This window comes from Eleutherodactylus coqui, chromosome 2 (genome assembly GCF_035609145.1).
Source record: "Eleutherodactylus coqui strain aEleCoq1 chromosome 2, aEleCoq1.hap1, whole genome shotgun sequence".
Classification (NCBI taxonomy): Eukaryota; Metazoa; Chordata; class Amphibia; order Anura; family Eleutherodactylidae; genus Eleutherodactylus; species Eleutherodactylus coqui.
This window is the reverse complement of record NC_089838.1, coordinates 211,919,684-211,940,179: the sequence shown is the minus strand read 5'-3', so window position 1 is coordinate 211,940,179 and position 20,496 is coordinate 211,919,684. Positions and strand designations below refer to the sequence as shown.

The 20,496-nt window shown below is 47.0% G+C and overlaps 1 protein-coding gene across 4 annotated transcripts in view; it reads right to left on the bottom strand.

Moving 5' to 3' along the window:
- The window catches only part of CSNK1G1 (casein kinase 1 gamma 1), a 57,943-nt gene extending 38,244 nt beyond the window's left edge, over positions 1 to 19,699 (bottom strand). For 2 of the 4 annotated variants that reach the window (XM_066592426.1, XM_066592427.1), the window contains exons 1-2: positions 19,308 to 19,699; positions 14,051 to 14,127 (exon numbers count right to left, since the gene is read on the bottom strand). The gene's annotated coding sequence lies outside the window, so the exon portion shown is untranslated. The remainder of the gene's footprint in view (positions 1 to 14,050; positions 14,128 to 19,307) is intronic. The other 2 variants (XM_066592428.1, XM_066592429.1) reach the window with 1 other exon arrangement.
- Positions 19,700 to 20,496: the final 797 nt, after the last annotated feature.

Below are 20,496 nucleotides of genomic sequence, written 5' to 3'. Positions count from 1 at the left end.
GTGCTCAATTTGTACAATGGTCAAGCAAGCCTTTATACTACTGATTCTTCTACTACTGCACATAAAGCTGAATGAGGCAGTCCTCCATCTGTAACTGGATATACACCGACCAGATGTAGATTAGGGTAAATAGTCACCGATGAAGTGGCACTTAATACAACCCCTGCCATCTGCCCATCCAGACTTACATCCAGGAAGGAAACTGGTGCAGAGTAGGAGGTACTGATAGAAGGAGGGTGTGTGTGTGTGTGTGTGGTTGCATCATCTGTCCTCCATCAGTGGCCATTTACAAGATGTAGCAGAGGCACCGCATAGGACGACAACTTCCGTGGCAAGGCATCACGATAAATAAGGACAACAGAGAATCCTCATTACGTTAGTAATATGCACAAGTATCACATCACCTGCCCTGTACCTATCTTAAGACCCATTTAGACAACGATTATTGCTCAAAAGCTGTCTTTCCGTTGCGTCTAAACGCACAGCCATTGTGCACTGTTCGTTCATCACTCACTTCGTTTTCTAGAAATGAGCGATGACTTAGCGGCGCAGCCCAATATCTCAGCCGGCAGCACTGATAAGATTCTCTCAGCTGGTATCCCGCTGGCAGTTCTCAGCAGGACACCAGCTGAAAGCGCAGAGAAGAAAGGAGCTGAATACAGAAGACAGCGCTCCAGCTGCCTTCTGCATATTCCGCTCAGAGCGCTCAGCTGTATACCTGCTGAGCGCTCCGAGAACATAGCAGCTGTATACAGAAAACAGTGCTTCGCTGTCTTTTGTATACAGCGGAGCCTTCATTTACACACTAATAAGCTCGTAAGTAGATAATTAAGAGCTTATGCAAAGTGAATGCTCAAAACGGTCACTCAGTCGTTTGAGCGAATTTTGAACGATTATCTTGCCGTGTAAAGGCACACAATTATTATCGCTCAAAAGATTGCTTTTGAGAATATTTTGAGCGATAATCGTTGTGTCAAATTGGGCCTTTATGTAAGGTAGCTTCCCGCTCTAAGTACCAATTTAAAGAAAGACTATCAGCAGATTTATGCCTAACATATGACTCCCAGGACTCGGATGGGCACTTGTAGGCATGTGGACTCCGAAACCTCTGTCTCTTCATAACGTGTTGACTGCAGTGAATATGCAAATTATGTAACAAATAAGGAAGATGGAACAATAACTCTGCAACCTATTGGATGGCAGCATACCTTCAAATCAATGTACAACTTAACAAACCTGTAAAACAATGATTGGGAGTAGGAAACCAAGCCAGAGCACCAGTGGTGCAGTCCCAGTCCGGGGAGGGCTCCGAACCTCACCAGCTAACCCTGCTCAAAGCCTCTTTGCCCTGATTGACAGCACTAACAGAACAAGCATATTATATCTGCCATGCCACTGCCCACAGGAGGGAGCCCACCACCCATGTGCTTGGCACATACAGACGAAGGAAAAGATAAGCACCACCATTCAGGATTAAAAGGGGAGGGTTCGGCATAGACTGGAAGTAAGGTGCCCTAACAAGACCCGAGACTCGGTTGTTGAGACATAGATCTCTCAAAAGTCTTCAAGAAAAGTACAAACCCCTGAGTAAGGGCACCCACCCATTTTGCGCGATCGCGATTTTAACATTACAAGTCCCATAGACCCCTGCAGAGAAAAAAATGCTGCGAATTTCGCAGGGAAAAAAAACCGCCAGTGGGTGGGCGCCCTAAGACGGTTGTAACACTACACCTCTAAGCGCATACGGAGATGTGTAAATATTAACACAGGTTGAAATCCAGGCATTTTGTTGCGCTTGATCTTTCTTTGGACTGAAATCTTAAAATCTGGGAAAAAAAATCTCAAACCATAGAAGTTACCAGGTCCGCCAGAACGCTGCAGCTTTCACTTTCATATACGGATGCCGTTCAGTGACCGCTCCCCCTCATGCTGCTATATATAAGTGTGGCATCTTACCCCCTGCCCGCTGCTGGCCGACGCCACACATCACAGCACGTATAACCTGGGTGGTGGTTTCTCAGATGTTTCCTGGATGAACGTCTGAACCCTGCAGCTACCCGCAGTCATTGTGTACCAGATGAACCCTCTCTACAAGGAGGCTTCCTTCTCAACGCCAACGCAGACTATAGAGCGCAGAGCAGAATACGGTCCTTCAGGGCTTCGCCTTATTTACTCTAACGGTTTTGCCCCCACATGGGAATTTAATATTACTTCACAACCAAAACAAGCCCCCAGCACTGTGGTTATCACGCAGCTGTCGTTACAGGTGACAGCATTCTATGTACTTGATTAACAGTACTTCTGGCTGTTATATCTTCTATATAAAGTGCAAAATCTGTTTGTGTCGTATACAAATTCACAATTCTCGGCAGATTTGAGTGAAATTTTGCATGAGTGTTCTTCAGCATCAGGCGACGAATACTGGCAGAACTAGAAAACCCAGACTCCCCTCTAATGCTTGTTGCCAGTATCAACCAATCATAGCGCAGCTCTCATTTTACCTCAGCAGTATGATTGGTTGCTAGAGTACTGTATTAACATGAAAGACAAATTCCATGATCCTTGCATTTAACCTTTTTATGATATAACTTTTACTGCGAGGCCTTTTGATACACAATGTTTCTGGATTTTTCATCAGGAGCGGAAACAAAGATTTTTTCCATTCCCAACTCTTGAAAATGCCGCTTACAACTGACCGTGGAAAGAGCGAAACTCCTCCAGGTTAATTCCCACCACCTTCAAGCTTTGGCCTCGTTGACAGACATTCAAAATGCCAAAGGAACCAGGAACTGAAGACAATTGAAATCGAATGGCATATCTGACGGAATCATTGGCATTCTGGGAATGAATACATCCTCCCCTTTTGCGCATCCGGTCAAAATGGTGGCTTCTATAACATAAGGCAGCAGGCTTTTAACACGCAGCCTTGTCCCATTACAAAGTCTTAGGGCATCCAAATTGTGTAGTGGCATTCCAGGTGGTTCCAAGGAATGAAGAAATTCTGTGGGGCATTGAACAGCTTAGTTAGTCCACAACTGTATCCACCGACTTGTACACCCTTTCTTCTCCCGGTAGCTCCTTTTGAATCTGCAGGTTGAGGGCGTTGACTGTTTCGTTTTTGGGTGCTAGAATTGCACATAAGCAATGGTAATCCTTGAAGTTACTATCAATTCCAGGAAACACACTGCTTTTAAACTCGCTAGTTGTGTCCACCGGAGTTAGACTGGGGGAAAAAAGCAGGGCTGAAACACAAACTTTCAACGCTCAGTCTGACTCTTCTAGCGGGAATTACTTGTTGGAAATCACCAAGAATACTAAATAGAGTACGTAGAATCCATTGGTAAAGCAAATTTGGGTTGCTACATTAAAATTCAAGCAAAGGCAAAAAAATGCAAATAAAAAGGTTGCCAAGACAAAACTTCTGAATTTTTTTTATCCTATAGCCTTCTCCGGATCGAGATTATACTGTGTGCAAAATGTCATGTCAATCGGTTGTACAGTTTGTGCGTGATGCTCCGACAGACATTGACAAATATATAGAAGATTGCCTGTAAGCTACAGCATATCAGCCTACATAATACGCAATTCCTATATAGTCGTGTGAGCCCGGCCTAACTTAGTTTCTCTAGGGGGGTCACGACTAGCGCTTATGTCCTCTCCCATACACAACACAGAGGGGAGATCCTGCTCCCCCATCACTCTACAGCACACAGTCTGTATGGCGGATACACTGCTCAGTTCTGCAGCATTATAAGTGCGAGTCCAGCACTGGGCCGGACAGAAAACTTAATCAACTATTCAGCAGCAGTGTTCCTTCCTCTGTCTGCAGCAGCTCCCTCCTCTTCCCCATAGACATCTACGGGCTGCAGCTGTAAAAAGAATCTGTACACTGACAGATCATTCAGACTGAAGAGTGCTCAGTGTGCTTGTGGGGAACCGGTTCGTTCACATGGGCGTATGTGTACAATGCTGCAAGTCTCCAGCAGAGTCATATGCATTACAGCCCATGTGCTCTGCCGGCGAAGACTGTGTATGGGTTGCAATTGTCACTGCGCATGACCGCGAATCATCTGATAACAGATCATGCGCAGTGCGTTTAGATTTTTTTTCCACGCACAGGATATACATGTGTGTATTATGCGATGACAACACACCCATGTGAACAAACCAAGTGTCTGGTTATTCTTCTCACCCAAGAACAGTACTATTTTCTGTGGAAGATAAATGGAGAAATGGCACAGCATAGGCTCCGACGCAAGTCGCAGCAAATGTATATATGTGACATGCAGATTTTGCTGTATTTCACCAGAAGTTTCACAACTGCTATATTCAAAATGGTGAAGTGGCGAAAAATCTACAACAAATTGTAATTCTGCATATTTTAAATTGGGTACATGTCAACAGTCTGCAGCTCATTTGTAAAATCTCTTCCACTTGCTTGGTACTGTAACCCGCTGCAAAGGTTCCCTATGCAAATCTGCAACAATACCGTCCCATGAGAACTTACCTTATAGGCGCCATTAACTGAACTTCAAATATGAAGTTAAAAAATATATATCAGTTTGTAGTTATAGTTAACAAAGCTTTGGTTAAAAAAAATAATAATTTGAAGAGATTATGGCGAGAAGACCCTCTCATGCAGCGCTGTCTGGTACTTATGAGCTCATGCAGCCATCAGTCCATTTATTATTAAACACCCCAGAAGGACAGATCACTTAAGTACTGCATTAAGGAGACTGGACATCACCAAGTAGACACGCTTCACTGGAACAGATCAGTGGGCAGAAATGGCTTACTTGATGCAGACACATGCAAGCAGAGGACAAAAATATGGTCACCCTTATAAAAGTCACCAAAATGGTCCTTGTGAAGAACAAACCGCCGCATGTCCAATTCCTGTTCCCTTTGAAGGGCCAGAACAGCACATGCAATGTGTGGTCCCTGTATACCGGAGGTGATGGACAAGTGTCCATGTGCTAACCTAAGAGAGTTGTGTCCAAATTCCTAGGGTGAAACTCACATATGGTAGTCTGAAGACAGCCTTGTTTGTTTCTTTACATTTCACCCAACCATCACAAAATAAATAAAAATAAAATAAAACCTCACGTAGAGGTGAAAGCAGACGGCCGGGTCGGATCCTGCAGCGAGAATTCTCGCAGCGGGATGCGACCAGTGCGTGGCTCACCTCCTCTGGCGTCTTCTCTCTGCTCTGTGATGTTCCGGCTGGCGCACAGCCGCCCATACGCAGAGATGGCGCATCAGCGGTGATGTTTCTGTTGCGGGCCGCTGAGAGGCTTGCACAGAAATAGGACATGCCACGGTTTACCGCGTGAGTTTTTACGCGGTTAAATTGTGGCTGTCTGCATAGGATTGCATAAACCAATGCAATCCTATGGTGGCGTGCACGAGCAGAAATTCTGCCACGGAATTTCCACCTGTGTGCATTCACCCTAATACTTTATAGCTTTCAAAACCACAATAAAAGGCTGACTAGTCATTAAAAGAGGAAAATGGGCTGGTCTTTAACTGGTTAATTGAGAAAGCACTTAAATATAATGAATCAAAGCTATACTAAAGCGTACACTTATATTTTAGCATTAGTGCCCTATTTATCTGAGCTGGCGAGGTTACACTAATGCCTTGTATAACAATGCCCATAGCAGGACGCCACCTCTGCAGCATTACCTGTTAGTCTGGGGTGATCTCTACCACGGCTACCTGGGACCGCATCTATACATCTGGAAGACAGTGACATTACCTCCAATACTCCGAGCACAGAGGAAGGTAGGGAAAACTTCTGGGAGTGGGTGGCAAGCAATTATCTTTACCCACATGAATTCAGAAGAGGAGGAACATTGTGAGGAGAGCAGAAAGCGCAGCGTGAGCCCTCCGCCTGGAACACAACACCCCCACAAAGCAGAGAACAGGCCTAGCGTGCACACCACACAATCAATACCACCATTTTTAACTCGCTAGTCCCTGCCCAGCCCTCATTAATATTACATGACTGTATAGAACGGCCGTAGACTAACCAGTTCAGAGCCAAGCTACAGGATTGACATTTCTTAAAGAAAAGCGGAGCATAGAAAATGCCCTAAAAATCCGTATACCAGCACATTCTCTTTTAAAGGAACCACGCAGCTGACAGCTGTGAGCACGCTCAGTTTAGGTGTCCGAGTAGGACCGCCCACTAGACTGATGGCCCTTTTACACGGGGGCGACAGTTTAAACGACTGGTAGTTGGTGCTCGTGCAGAGTGTTTAGATTAAAAGACATCGCAGGCTTCTCGCTGAGTGCTTTGCCGGCTATGAAGCGTTGAGCGTTTACACACAACGAGAAGCCTGAAACAGTTTTTTTGCGGACTGTAAGTCAGTAATAAACGCGAACGAATGGTGACTGATTTTTGCATTTACACTGAACAATTATCACTTAAGATTTGTTCATTTGACCAAATCCTGAGTGATAATAGTTACGTGTAAATGGGCCTTAATACCAGAAGAACAAACGGATATAGATAAACTAGTTATACCAACTGTTTCTCAAAACAAGTTCAATCTGCTCAGCTCCTCTGGCAATTTCCCCAGACAAGACAGCGCAGCATGCCGCAGTATTTTGTACGGCATCTTGTGCTACAAGCTCTGAATGGAACCTCTGCCACAGATCTAAACATGGCCGGCCTTAGACAAAATGGGTTTGTTTTACATTAAATACATGGGTGTGGGCACAGACAGAAGGAAATAAAGGTCTCCTTTGTGAGTCACCTTCTCCCGGTCTGAAACAAAACTAAAGCCTTAACTCCTACAAGACTGCTGAGGTCTCACATTAACACTATTCTCCCCCCTACAGCTTGGAGGGATGTACCCACAACCCTTCAGTGCTTCATCTGCCATATGCCAACTTTACACAGGAGGATTCTCGCTTGCCTGATCAAACGAGCTGGTCCTATCCTCACCCACGCTCGAGCTGCACGCTTCTCGTGGAGTCATGTAGATCTTGCTCCCTTGTCGTTCAGCGCTTCACGTTTCTATGTGACGATCAGTGATTAAACTGGCTGACATGCGAACGAGCCGCCGCCGATTTTTGTGCCGGTTGAAACTGAATGACAAACGAGAGCCTCGCGTTTGTCATTGGCTGCGTTTAAAATAAATTAAAAGTCAGCTTTGCTCGTATGAACGATAATTGTTCAGTCTGGACGCAGCATTAGGGCTCGTTCACATCAGCGCTAGAGGATTCAGTTTTTCTGCTTAGTTTGATGAGTAGGAAACAAGCATCCCCCCGGCTGAACGACTGCCTTATGATGGCGCCAATCGGCCCCCCATTGGTTATAATAGGGGTCCACTTGATTTCCAGTGAGCAGTCTGGCACCTGCAGCGCCATTTCATCCTGTTTTCTAGCTGATGTGAATGAACCCTTAGGGACCTTTCACACAGGACGGAATATTCCACTACAGGCTTATGTAATATGCCGTCCCTGTATTCTGCACCACAAGCCACACTGCTACCTGCAGATCTTTATGCAGAATTACTGGCAGGATTCTGTCATTTGCAATTCCTCACCAAAATCCTAACAGTGTGGCTTCTGGGACTGGATATTCCGCAGGAGGACATAATCTGCGGCACGGTTACAGAATATCCTGTCCTGTGTGAAAGGTCCCTTACAACTCAGTTCATGGTTTCCATCTCTTACATCAGTTTCTCTCCTACAAAACCTGACATACACCGATCATTGCTCCCCTTGTAGTTTGCTTTAGGCGGCTTCAGTTGTTCACTGGTATAAATAACGCCGCAGACTACATTTGTGTTCCAGTCGAGAAAAAGAAAAGCTGAAGGAAAACTGAACTGAAGCATAATGAAAGAAATGAGTTTTTTTTTTAAAACCTATTGAAATCAATGTGGGGAAAAAAATGATCCGTCCATTTCAGTTTCACATCAGTTTCTCTCCTCCAAATACTGCGGCAGAAAAACCCTGAACTCCAAGGTAAGAAAAACTATGGCTATACCCACATGTTAATGGAGTGCAGCTGATAAATACATTTAAAAAAAAACAAAAAAACAAAAAAAAAAAAACCATCGAGGACCACGTTTTAACATAACTGAGGCGCTCATCCTCAAAACTAGTTCAGCCCATTTTGCTAAATTCTCCAAAGACAAAAAACCCATCAGATCTCCTTGTGCACTTGTAGTTATTCTACATATTATGTAGGTCTTTGTAGACTGCAAATACAAAACCCCGACTTTACACTGTGTATTATTGGGCATGATTAGTTTCTACAAGGCAGGTCCATGGACTGAACTTTACAGGTAGATCATCCACTTTATGTGAGGATAAATAGGTTAAGGTGTATTTAGACACAAAGAGGATCGCTCAAAAGATGGCTTGTGAGTGATCATTCTGAATAAACTACTACTTGGTACTAATGCCTATTAGTAGTGTGTGAGCCACTGGGAGCTGTATTCATCTCTGAATAAATTTCCTTTGTTATGCCACGGGGCTGACAGCTGAGACAATTATCAGCGCTCCCCAGGCAGAACACAGCGTGCGGTCTGTCTTATCAGCTGTTTTGACAAACATTGGATTTCATGCTTTTCTGACTAAAAAAAGTCAGAAAAAAAGTGAAAGACGGGCACCTTTACACCCAGTGATTATTGCTCAAAAGACTGCTTTTGAGCAAATTTTGAGTGATAATCGTTGTTTCAAAATGGGCCTTTATTCAAAAGCAAGAAAGGCTGCTGTCACACCTGAGTTATGGCTCAGATCAGGGTTTCTGCTCTGAATTTGGAGGAGGAAAACTAAAATTAAAAAAAAGATGGACTCCTCTCACCCCCCTCCCCCCAATTTCAAACGGAAAGGCTTTAGTATGCTTTTAATCCGTCAATCCGACTAAAAAAACTGAAACCTGGCGCAGTCTGCGGAGTTATTTTTCCGTCCAAAAAGAAGAAAATCTGACGGAATAGAAGCAAATAGAAGCCTTTCTGTTTGCCTTCTGTTCTCTTGGAACCCCACTGAAGTCAACGGAAAGAAAAACAAAAAACACCCGTTTTATTTCAGTTTCTCACCTGCAAAAACGGAGCAGACCGATAAAAACCCTGAACTGACCCAAATGCTAGCGTGAAAGCAGCCAAACCCGTTGTCAGTGCTGTACACCAAGTGTCATATAGAATCACTATGGAGAACGCAGGACTTTCTTCTTCATCGGAATGTGGACTCAACTGGTTTTTCAGCAAGATACCGCAGTCTTCCTCTACATCTAAGTGATCCTTTCTCCCATCTGATAGACTACAAGCACAGCATCTGTGGATGCAACTCGTTTCCAGCACATTTGGACCGGACTTGTTTTGGGAATGAGCTCTTCAGCTGTTCCCATGGTTTTTTTTCAGGCAAAATACACAAAATTATTAAGAACTGCACAGCAAAACCACAAGCAGGTTTCAAATAATCCCTCACACCTCACTATACAAGGTAGCCTACAATTCCAAGGCCTTACCAGCTCAGGCATGTGGCCGCCCTTACACAGCGCCGTCACTACAGGCATTCTGCAATGGAAAACCTGCAGCCAAATCCACACCTAAATGCTCCAGCTTGGCCACAGGCTTTAAAGCGGATCTTCTGAGGGGCCGCAGCATTTACAGTACGAGTCATGTGGAGAGTGGCCTTATCCATATGTCCAATCAATGTCAATTGGTGCATGCTTTATTTAGTTTTTTTTAATGAAAACCTATGCCTAAATTTTTTACGGTTCAAAAATCAAACCATGAGACTCAGCCCGATATCGAGCTTCCAGTGCGCTTTTCATGCTGATCTCCATTGATTTCTATGGGAAACCTCACATCGCACTCACATGCAGATCACGCGGCAGGTGAGTGCCATGCGATGTCTTTTAAAGACCCATTAAAGACAATGGGCAAGGCACTTCGAGGGAATGCTAAACATTAGAGCATGCTGCCATTTTTTTCTTCGCAGCTCCACTGTGATAAAGAAAAGGCCTTTGTGACCAAGTCCACTAAAAAAAAAATGGAGTTTATATTCCTGCGACTTTTGTGCATCTTGCGATGCAAAAACTAGCGGGATATTCTTGCCCGTGTACATGTAGCCTTACGCTGGGTTCCCACGGGACGGACATCTCGTGGTTTGGTCGCACCGGAAAACCACGAGACTTCCACAGGATAAGCGCTTCTTCAAAATGGAGCGGTTCGGCTGCCGGCATTCCATTGCGGCTTTCTCTCCCCATAGCTTTGCCGCAATGGATTGGCCACCCCGCGTGGACGAGAACATGGCTGGCTAATCCTGGGATTAGGAGCCGTGCCGTGTGAACCCAGCTTTAGGCTAACTTCACAGGGATGAGTGTGATTCATGGCCCGATATCGCGCTTGCCAAAAAACTGCTCCTGTGTATAACCCCATTCAAAAGAATTGGGCTGATATTCATGCAAGATTTGTGCATGACACAACACACAAATCTCACGCAAGAGTCTTGGCTGTGTGAAACCAGCCTTAGTACAACTTCAGAAATACTAGATTTTTACCAAGCATAATCTGCACCAAAAGTGCAGGGAGGGGGGAATTAAACAGCCATTCAGTGTAAAAAGGGCCTTAAATGGAATTCCCTCCCTCTTCCGCCACTATTACAAGTTTCTTTATGTAAATAGCTTCATAATCCTGTGCTGATTAGTATACTTTCATTAGCTTCGGGGCTCCGTTTCTCTGATGTAGCGTTCCACATCCCCTGCATACATATAAATATAACATGCGGGTTTGCCTGCAGCCTCCACTATATGACACATAGGGGGCTCACTGTATAATGTGATACACTGAGCGCTCTGGATCAGGGAAACACCTGCAATCTCCGAAAAGATACAAGGAAGTTAAATCAGCAGACAATTTCAGACGCATGTAAAAGTCATGATCAAGGGCTGAAATTGGCCTTAAGCTCTAGACACATAGAAGCATTACGGTCAAACCTAACAAGCGCTGCAACTCCTCAGCTGCTCCCCACACAGCATGGCTTTCACCAACCAACCATGAAGGTATGGCACATTACTTGTTTATGCAACAACATATTAGTAGGAAACCCATTTAACTAAATTACCAGTGCTTGAAGAAAGTGTGTGAACTTGGCATTGGCCCTCACAACAATAAGAAAGTCCAAGTATTATGGCTGTCAGACATTCTAAATCTGTAGTAGTCCAGCCATGTGAAGTCAGCCTACGGTCTGAGGACACTTCCCTAGAAAGCTGCATTGTATGGGTCCATAATATAGTGAACGCACAAGACTTTGCCAGAAGTCACCAATGTTTTGTACTTTGTGCGCCAAATTCAACTTGGCATGATGTTCAGAGCCACATTCAACTCAAAAATGGAGGAAATAAGTGTTAGGCTAGGGATACACGGCAGCTTTGGCTGCAACACATGACATACGGCCAACGATTGGACTACTGTCCTGCTACACTGTATTCGAAGCCAAGTGAATGCTAATGCAGTCTGATGAACTCCTGGATCACAACAACTTGCAGCGGCCACCCTAACCTTATTCACCTACAGTAAGGTGTAGCATAGTGCAATCTTGGGCCATGTGATGTGTCTTGCAGCCAAAGTCACCATTTAGCCTAAATGTGGAGTGAGAAAGAAAATAAAGAACACATGCATTTGCTGATAAGTATTTCAGTATATTTGACACTATTAGGTCATGCTAATTGGTGGTTAGGATACGTCTGCAATGTCAGTCGCCAGCAGACAGTCATAACAACACAGGATTCCCACGGTGAGCCACTGGCTGAGGACCACGGCCTTAGGCCCAACTACAGCAGCAACACACAACTCCAACGGAGCTTAGGTCTTAATACAGTTTAGCAGAGTCATCTGGGGAACCAGGTTGCAGCGAGTTTTAATTCAGCAGTACAAGGCTCTTTACATCTGTGTTGGACGGTTCATGTAGAGCCTCCTTCAAAGACTCGGTCCAAAATGCTGGTCAAAGTAGCACAGCATGCTTCTCTATTTTGTCCAGTAAAATGCTGGGTAGATAGACTGCCGGGGTATGTTCCCAAGGGGTGCAAATACTTAATATTTTCCATACGGAATTTACACCCACACAATCCACATTTACAGTCATGTGGGTAACATTTAACCCCTTGAGTGGCACGCCCGGAAATTTTCCGGGACGAGCTCCACTGCTCATAGTGACATAGCCCGGAAGATTTCCGGGCTATGTATCACTATGGGAGCTGCAGAGCACAATGCCACAAGCTGTGACAGTGTGCTCTGCCTGCACAGACCCACACAGAGCAATGCAAGGGCTTTGAAAAACCAGCAGAAGATATTGCCGATATGCCGGCAACCTCCTGCTTTGTTTACAGGTTGCCATAGAGACCATCGGCTTGTCAGAAGCAAGCCAATGGTCTCTGTGGCAGGGAGAGCTGGTTGTTAGCTGTCAGAGGACAGCTAGGTACTAGCTCTTACAGCAGAGATCAGAGAAAACCTCCGATCTCTGCTGTGTTAACCCTTTACATGCTGCAGTCTATGTGACTGCAGCATGTAAAGGGCTGTCACTGCAGCATGTAAAGGGCTGTCACCATCGGACCCCTGGAATGTGATCAGGGGTCCTGATGGGTCCCTGTGGAAGTCCCCTAAAGGGACAAAAAATTAAAAAAAATTAAAAAAAAAATTATAAATTTTTTTTTTTATAAAAACACTTGTCTCCCTTTACTCCCTTTACTTTGTAAAAATCAAAAATACAATCACACATGTGGTATCCATGCATCATAATGACCCAGAGAAGGAAGTTAATACATTATTTAACCCCTTAATGACATGGCCCCTTTTTTTCTTTTTTCCCCCATTTCTTTTTTTCCTCCCCCCTGTTTAAAAAATCACAACTTGTCCCGCAAAAAACAAGCCCTTATATGGCCATGTCAATGGAAAAATGAAAAAGTTATGGCTCTTGAGACGCAACTGCAAAATTAGTTGAAATTCAATGATTTGACCATTTTAAAAAACCTGCCCTGGTGGGCACGACAGGGTGGTAGGAAACCCGCCACTCAAGGGGTTAAAGGGTGCATTTACACAGGGTGGGAATACTAAGGAATGGCCAGCAGCTGATTTCAGAAGTTACAGCTGTGTAGTCTGCTAGCAGCACTTGCTTCACCCCACGACCTGTACCGAGTGCAGCGGCAGGTGCTGGTCAGGTGATACAGAACTGACAAGCGGTGCTGCACTCAGTATAAGCCACCAGGTACTGGGTGAAAGGCTGCGCTGACAGCCGAATACTTCAGAGGCGAGTGCTGTATATGCTAAAATCAGCTATTTGTATTTAGCCGATTTCCAGTCAAAATCCGCACCTATGGTGCAGATTTTGACTCCTTTTGAATGCAGAAATGCTGCGGAATATGCCGAGGACATTCCGCAGGATTTCTGCCCCGTATAAACATACCCCAACACATGTGATTCATATTCTGCTGAACAAAACCTACAGGATGTCAACTGCTTGCTACACATTTTCAGACTTTGCAACGCAAAGTGTGAAATCTGCGACAAATCCCGCATAGGTCGCCATTTCTGCTGCTGCAGATTTGCTGTACACATGAAGGCCCATTTAGACAGGACGAATGTCGGGTAAACAATGCCCGACACTTGTCCCCGCACATACTAGCTCTGGTGCTGCTGCACAGGAGCGAGTATTGCTGGGTCACAGCGGGGCGGCTGGAGGAGATCTCTCCTCATGCTCCCCGGCTCCTTTCCAGTGACTTAACATAGTGGCCGTTCAATACTGGACGATAATCATTCATCTCATCGTCCATCGTGTATGCTGCATCAACGATGGACGATGAGCTGATTGTTCAGTGTATTGAACAGCCACCATGTTATGTCAATGGAGAGAGGCGGGGGAGCACGAGGAGAGAAGTCTCCTGTAGCCTCCCCGCTGTGAGCCAATGATACTAGCTCCCATGCAACAGCACGGGAGCTAGTGCATGAGGAGACAAGTGCCGGGCATGGTTTGCCTGACATTCGTCCTGTCTAAATGGGCCTATACACAGCAAGTCAGTCCAGTGGGAACATACCCTTATAGTCAATGGGGTCCATCGAGTGTCACTCCTGCGCTGGATGCACCACTTCCGTGATTATTTTTGTTCTGTACCTATGACAAAGCAGAACAATGGCAATCAATGAATAAAGCCTTAAAAGGCATTGTTCACAACTAAATAATTGATGACTTGTCCTCAGGACAGTTCATCAATAGTTGATTGGCTGGAGTCCGCTGCTTGAAAACCTGGCCAAGTAGTTGTCCCAGCCACTGACTGGAGCAGGAAGTAGATAGATTAAGTGGAATGAGAGCCGTGCCCGTATTACCAGCTCAGAGCTATATGCCTCTAGCTGTGTACACGCCGTCAGCAGCCAGGGCAACGGCTAACTGAATGGGGTCTCAAGCAGCAGACCCCTGACTATCAATTATTAGCTACCCTGATCAGTGGTGGACAAGCCCTTTAAATGAAGGTTTCTACTGAATGGCCGTAAGCAGAGATCCAGTACATTGGAAAGTTACACAAATAGCATCTGCCGGAAGCAGAATATCTCCAACTCCCAACAGTTACTTTAAGACTGGAAAAATCCTCATGAACATGGCAATGTATTAAGTAAAGATTGGAATTTCTGTCACATGTAAATGTATTTCATACGGTACTCAGGCGCTCTACCTGCATTTTTAACCCCTTAGTGCCATAACTAATTTCAGCCTTAAAAGCCAATAGATCGTACCCCCTCTTGTATTCCAGCGGTCAGAACTTGTTCATTTTTGTGTCAATGTAGCTGTAGGACAGCTTGTATTTTGTGGGATAGGTTCTAGGTTTTATAGGCGCCTACTTTAGGTACATATGTATTGAATAGCTTAATTTTTTCTCTGCTGGGGGGCAATAAATGCTATTTAACCATCACTGTGTAATTTACACAAGTCATTACCATTATAATAAGACTAAATTCATAAAGGGTTTTTTTTGTTTTTTTTTAATTCCAAACACTGTTTTTCAGTTGACAGCTTTAAGAGGTCTGTTTTTTAGGGGGACAACTTGTAGTTTTTATTGGTACTGTTCAGAAGAATACAGAACATTCCAATTATTTTTATGCCAGTTTTTGAGAAGAGAGTTGATCAGAAAACAGCCATTTTTGATTTTTTTTTTACTACTACACACGGAATTTATCATGCTGGATAAATGTACTATTATACAGGCATGGATGTAGCAATACCAATTATATGTGGGTTTTTTTACCCCAATATTTAATGCCTTGTGTATGGGGAAAACGTTTCTTAAAATTTTAGATGCCAAGGTGAGCAATGAATGCAACATCTGCAGGATTAAGTGGTGTAGATTCGATGAGCAAATCTTTAACATTTCAGTTCTTTTCTGGGGAAAAAAACCCATATGTGACAATCAGAGAGAAAATTTGCTCTTTGATAAGGGTGTGGGGGGGGGGGGGGGTACAACGAACAAAAATTCATGTCACCCCTCCCCTGAAACAGGGAAATGTATAGGAGTCTCTCTGAAGCTGCTGGTCTCCGCTCTGACTGAAAGTCAGCTGTAAATTCAGTATTCCCAGCCCCACTTCAAATGGATGTAACTCTAGTTCTGTAAGGGCCAAGAATCTAACTTTTAAAATGACACCAAGAGCTTGTCTGTAGCCTGGATAGAGCCAGAGTTACAGCCGTTTAAATTAGGACAGGCTCTGTTCGTCAGGGCTGTGGAATCTGTAAACCAAACCTCCAACTCCTGAGTTTTCCCCAGACTCCGACTCCTTTATATATGACTCATGTTTTTAAGTGATAAATTTACTGTATTGAGATAAGGAAAAAATAGGGAGCAAAGTGCTGAGTCATACCCAGAAACTGCTGGCAAACACGAAGGTTTATCTATACCTGTACTATGTATTAATATTTATATATGTCCTCCATGAGCCTGTTGCAGTTGTCCTGTATTTCAGAGTTTAGGAAACGGTTTCCTCTTGTATTCTATGTATAGTGTATAGCAGCCATCAGAGCAGCTAACCTCCAACCATGAGCTCAGAGAGAAAAGCAAACTAAACAAAGAGTACAAAGGGAATATACACTGGACTATTGATTTATGCAAAGTTCAGGTATGTTTTTACTTTCCGTTTTCTCTGGCAGTTCTGAGATGTGTGCCGCCATGCCTGCTGCCCAGCGCCTTCTTCCTCTGGTCTGTAGAGGAGGAGCTTCACTACTGAGCATGTGCAAGAAGTGCAGCACAGATTCATCTCAACTAAAAGCCTTGTGGAAGCAGCAAAAGGATACTTAGTCCAATGGAGAGGAGAGGCAATAACTGATTCTCCACTGCCACATCCTAGTTTTCTCATTTAGATGAATAGAACATGTCAAAACTTTCCTAAATTCCTAATAAAAGGAAATATGCAACAAATTCCGCAATTAAGGTAAGACTAGCTCACTTATATATACACACATGGAAGGGGGGTAGTTACATAATGAGTGAAATAAACGATAAGTCACCGGAGTGGCGCTTTAAACTATTTCTTTCTATCTAGTCCAAAGAGTGAGCGCATATTATGTTCCTTCAAGATCACTGTGTAAGCATGCTGCTGCTCAAGGCAGCTTAAGTTCTCATCCCAACTAGCCTTGGAGCTAATCCAGACAAGTCATTTCCTACATCGAGAGGGTTAATATGAGCAAAAATACTTCAAAAAATAAAATATCCCACATAAGAGATCTGACTGTGAAACAAGAGGCCAGGAGTACGGCCCAGTGACCTCAGTGAGAGTATATGGTGCCCAGTCTGAGCACACAAGAACATACATGCACTATATAGCCTGCAGAGGCATGGCACACAACGCAAGCGGGCAGATTGTAGTCTATGGTAGCACCCTCAGCTGTGTCCGCACAGAATCATTGGGGGGCGCTCACACATTGTGTGGATACCGCAGCGGGACACTTTACTATCAAAGTGAATGGTAATAAAGCAAATCTCCTCCACATGTGAGAATACACAGCTGTATGTCTAACCTGCGGATCCACTGGAGCAAATCCACAGCATTCCCACAACATGCGGACGCACCCTTAAAGGGATATCCTTGTCTATTCTAACTGAAGACCTATTCTCTGGATGGGGGTCCGCTCAGGACCCCTGTTAATCAGCTGATCGGAGTGTAGGGGGACGGTCATCATCAATGGTCAGAGGAAGCACGGGGCAGCAGCAGCGTCACTCCCACTGAAGTTACACCGTGCTGCCCCTGTACTTCATACTCAGGACAGGATGCGACGTCCTGTGCATGGGAAGAGCAGGAAACAGCACAACACTCCTATTGATTTCGATAGGAGTGAAGCTGGGACTGTCCCCGATTCCTCTGGTCATTGATGATTATGTCCGGCCCACTACAAAGTGGCGGACCCCCGCCCATCAACTACTGATGACCTATCCAGGGGACAGGTCAGTTAAAATACAGGAATAGCGCTTTACGGCTAATCTAGTCTCAGTCCAACCACAACCCATCACTAATTTATCTCCGCTTATCCCACCCAAAGGCCTTACATTTGCTATAGGGGGGTTCTGGATTGGTTTTTAAATGCTGGCCATGCAAAAAAAAAAGCATAAAGGTATTTTTTTTAAAAAGGGGGGGGGGGGGGGGACAAAACCCTTTTAATAGGAAATCCCCATTCAAATGGCACATTGCTAGGCTATGCCATCACTCAGCCCGGGAGAGGCCGCCTCCTCCACCCCCACTACAGATAGTCCCCAGCTCCTCAGCCCAGTGAGACCACCACCTTTGCCCCCACTACAGGGATACCCCAGCTCCTCGGGCTGGTGGGACCGTCACCACTACAGGGAGACCCCCAGCTCCTCGGGCTGGTGGGACCGCCTCCTCCACCCCGACTACAGGGAGACCCCAGCTCCTCGGGCTGGTGGGACCGCCTCCTCCACCCCGACTACAGGGAGACCCCAGCTCCTCGGGCTGGTGGGACCTCCACCCCGACTACAGGGAGACCCCAGCTCCTCGGGCTGGTGGGACCTCCACCCCGACTACAGGGAGACCCCAGCTCCTCGGGCTGGTGGGACCGCCACCCCGACTACAGGGAGACCCCAGCTCCTCGGGCTGGTGGGACCGCCACCACTACAGGGAGACCCCAGCTCCTCGGGCTGGTGGGACCGCCACCACTACAGGGAGACCCCAGCTCCTCGGGCTGGTGGGACCGCCACCACTACAGGGAGACCCCAGCTCCTCGGGCTGGTGGGACCGCCACCACTACAGGGAGACCCCAGCTCCTCGGGCTGGTGGGACCGCCACCACTACAGGGAGACCCCAGCTCCTCGGGCTGGTGGGACCGCCACCACTACAGGGAGACCCCAGCTCCTCGGGCTGGTGGGACCGCCACCACTACAGGGAGACCCCAGCTCCTCGGGCTGGTGGGACCGCCTCCTCCACCCCGACTACAGGGAGACCCCAGGTCCTCAGGCTGGTGGGACCGCCACCACTACAGGGAGACCCCTCCACTACAGTGAGACCCCGGCTCCGCGGCCCGGCGAGACCACCACCTCCACTACAGAGACCCCCGCTCCTCAGCCCCATGAGACCGCCAGCTCCACTACAGGGAGACCCCCGCTCCTCAGCCCCGTGAAACCGCCACCCCCACTACAGGGAGACCACAGCTCCACGGCCCAGTTAGACCGCCACCTCTGCCCCCACTACAGGGAGACCCCCAGTTCCTCGGTCCGGCGAGACCGCCACCTCCACTACAGGGAGACCCCAGTTCCTTGGTCCGGCGAGACCGCTACCTCCGCCCCCACTATAGGAAGATCTCAGTTGCTAGGCCCAATGAGACCACCACCTCCGCCCCCACTACAGGAAGACCCCAGCTCCTCGGTCTGGTGAGACAGCCACCTCCGTCCCCATCATAGGGAGACTCCAGTTCCCCGGCCCAGTGAGGCCACCACCTCCGCCCCCACTATAGGGAGACCGCAACCTCCACAGGGACACCCCAGTTTCTCGGTTGGGTGAGACCACTACCTCCGCCCCCACTACATGCAGACCCCCACTCTTTGGCCCAGGCTGCTAAGGCATAGGAGTACTGTGGAGCGCTGGTCCCCAGTGGACAACGTGACACCCCCGGTAATTGCCCCCCACTGCGGCGGCTGACAGCTCCAGGAGCTCTATGCGGGGGTCTCTATAGATGGTGGGGGGCAGTTAGTGATGAGAAGCTGATGTAAGGGGTGCTGATCCCTGAGGTCCCAGCAGGGAAGGAGCCCATCAGCAGGCAGGGAGGAGCAGGCAACAGCTGGGAGGGTGAGGATCGGCATTCACCTGTGTGCGGCGCTGTGAGGAGCGGCGGGGGACAATGGCTCCGCTCCCACCTACGTCCAGACGGCTGCAGGCTCCTCCGCCCGCTGCTGTGCGCGTCTCATAGAGGCTCCCGGCGGCCGCAGCGGTGGCCCGGCCCTCCGGGGACGTGTGGAGCGTCCGCCGCACTTCCTGGGTCTGTCAGCACACAGGGCGGTGGCGGCCGCCGCACTACAACATGCCGGCAGCCGGCGGGGCGATGAAGCATCCACCTGCCGGAAGCCCCGACTACACGGCCACCAAAATAAAAAAAAACCCGCAAGCCCAAACTCCGGTGTTTCCGGCTCGTCGCTCCGCCCTGCTGTCCCGGTTTCTTTCCTCACACACAACGGGGCCGAACCGGAAGCTCCGCCGGCGGCTCCGCCCTCCCTCCGCACAACAAGGGACGGAGGCGGGGCGCGCAGGGCAAGGCGGCGTGACGTCACACGGGCCACTCCGGAGGAAGCCGCTGGAGGGCGCTGTGTGTTCTGGGTCGACTGTATTACGTCTGCTGCAGGGAGATCACTTCCGTATTAGATAGGCTTGTGTACATACGGGGCGACAACTGATCGGCGGCCGTCTATAGCTGCAGCTCATAACGGATCTGCTATCCGCCGGTATATAAGACGTTCTCCTTGGATTGAGTGGCTGAGTGGGCTGCTGACACTAGAGATGCCCGACAATGTGCTGGACCACCCCGGTCTCCTTAGCGACCGCTTCTGTAGTTGCTATGTGGAAACAAATGGTCGTTTTAGACGTCTAGCGCCACCTAGTGTTCATGACAGACAATTACAGCGTATAAACTAATCCGAGAAAGAAAATGCTGAAGCTCAGTAAAGGCTGCTTGTGACTCACAAGACCTCATTTATTAAGCATCTGATAATTAAGAGTTATAGGGAACCTGTCAGCACCTAGGAGCACCATAAACCAAGTAATAGTGCTTAGAAGCAAGAAATATGAAGTCTGGGCGTACTTTTTTAGGGTGGCCTCCCACGGACGTGTTTGCGCTGGGAATAGAACCCATTGTTTTATTTAATTTTCACTTTTGCACGCTCACAAATTAAAAACACAACATGCCCTATTCTGGTGCGCATTGTGGTGGATAAATCAAGTTTGCAGGTGAATGGCCGTGTGTTTACCGGAAGAAGATGGCAACTGGGTAGCCACCATGGCC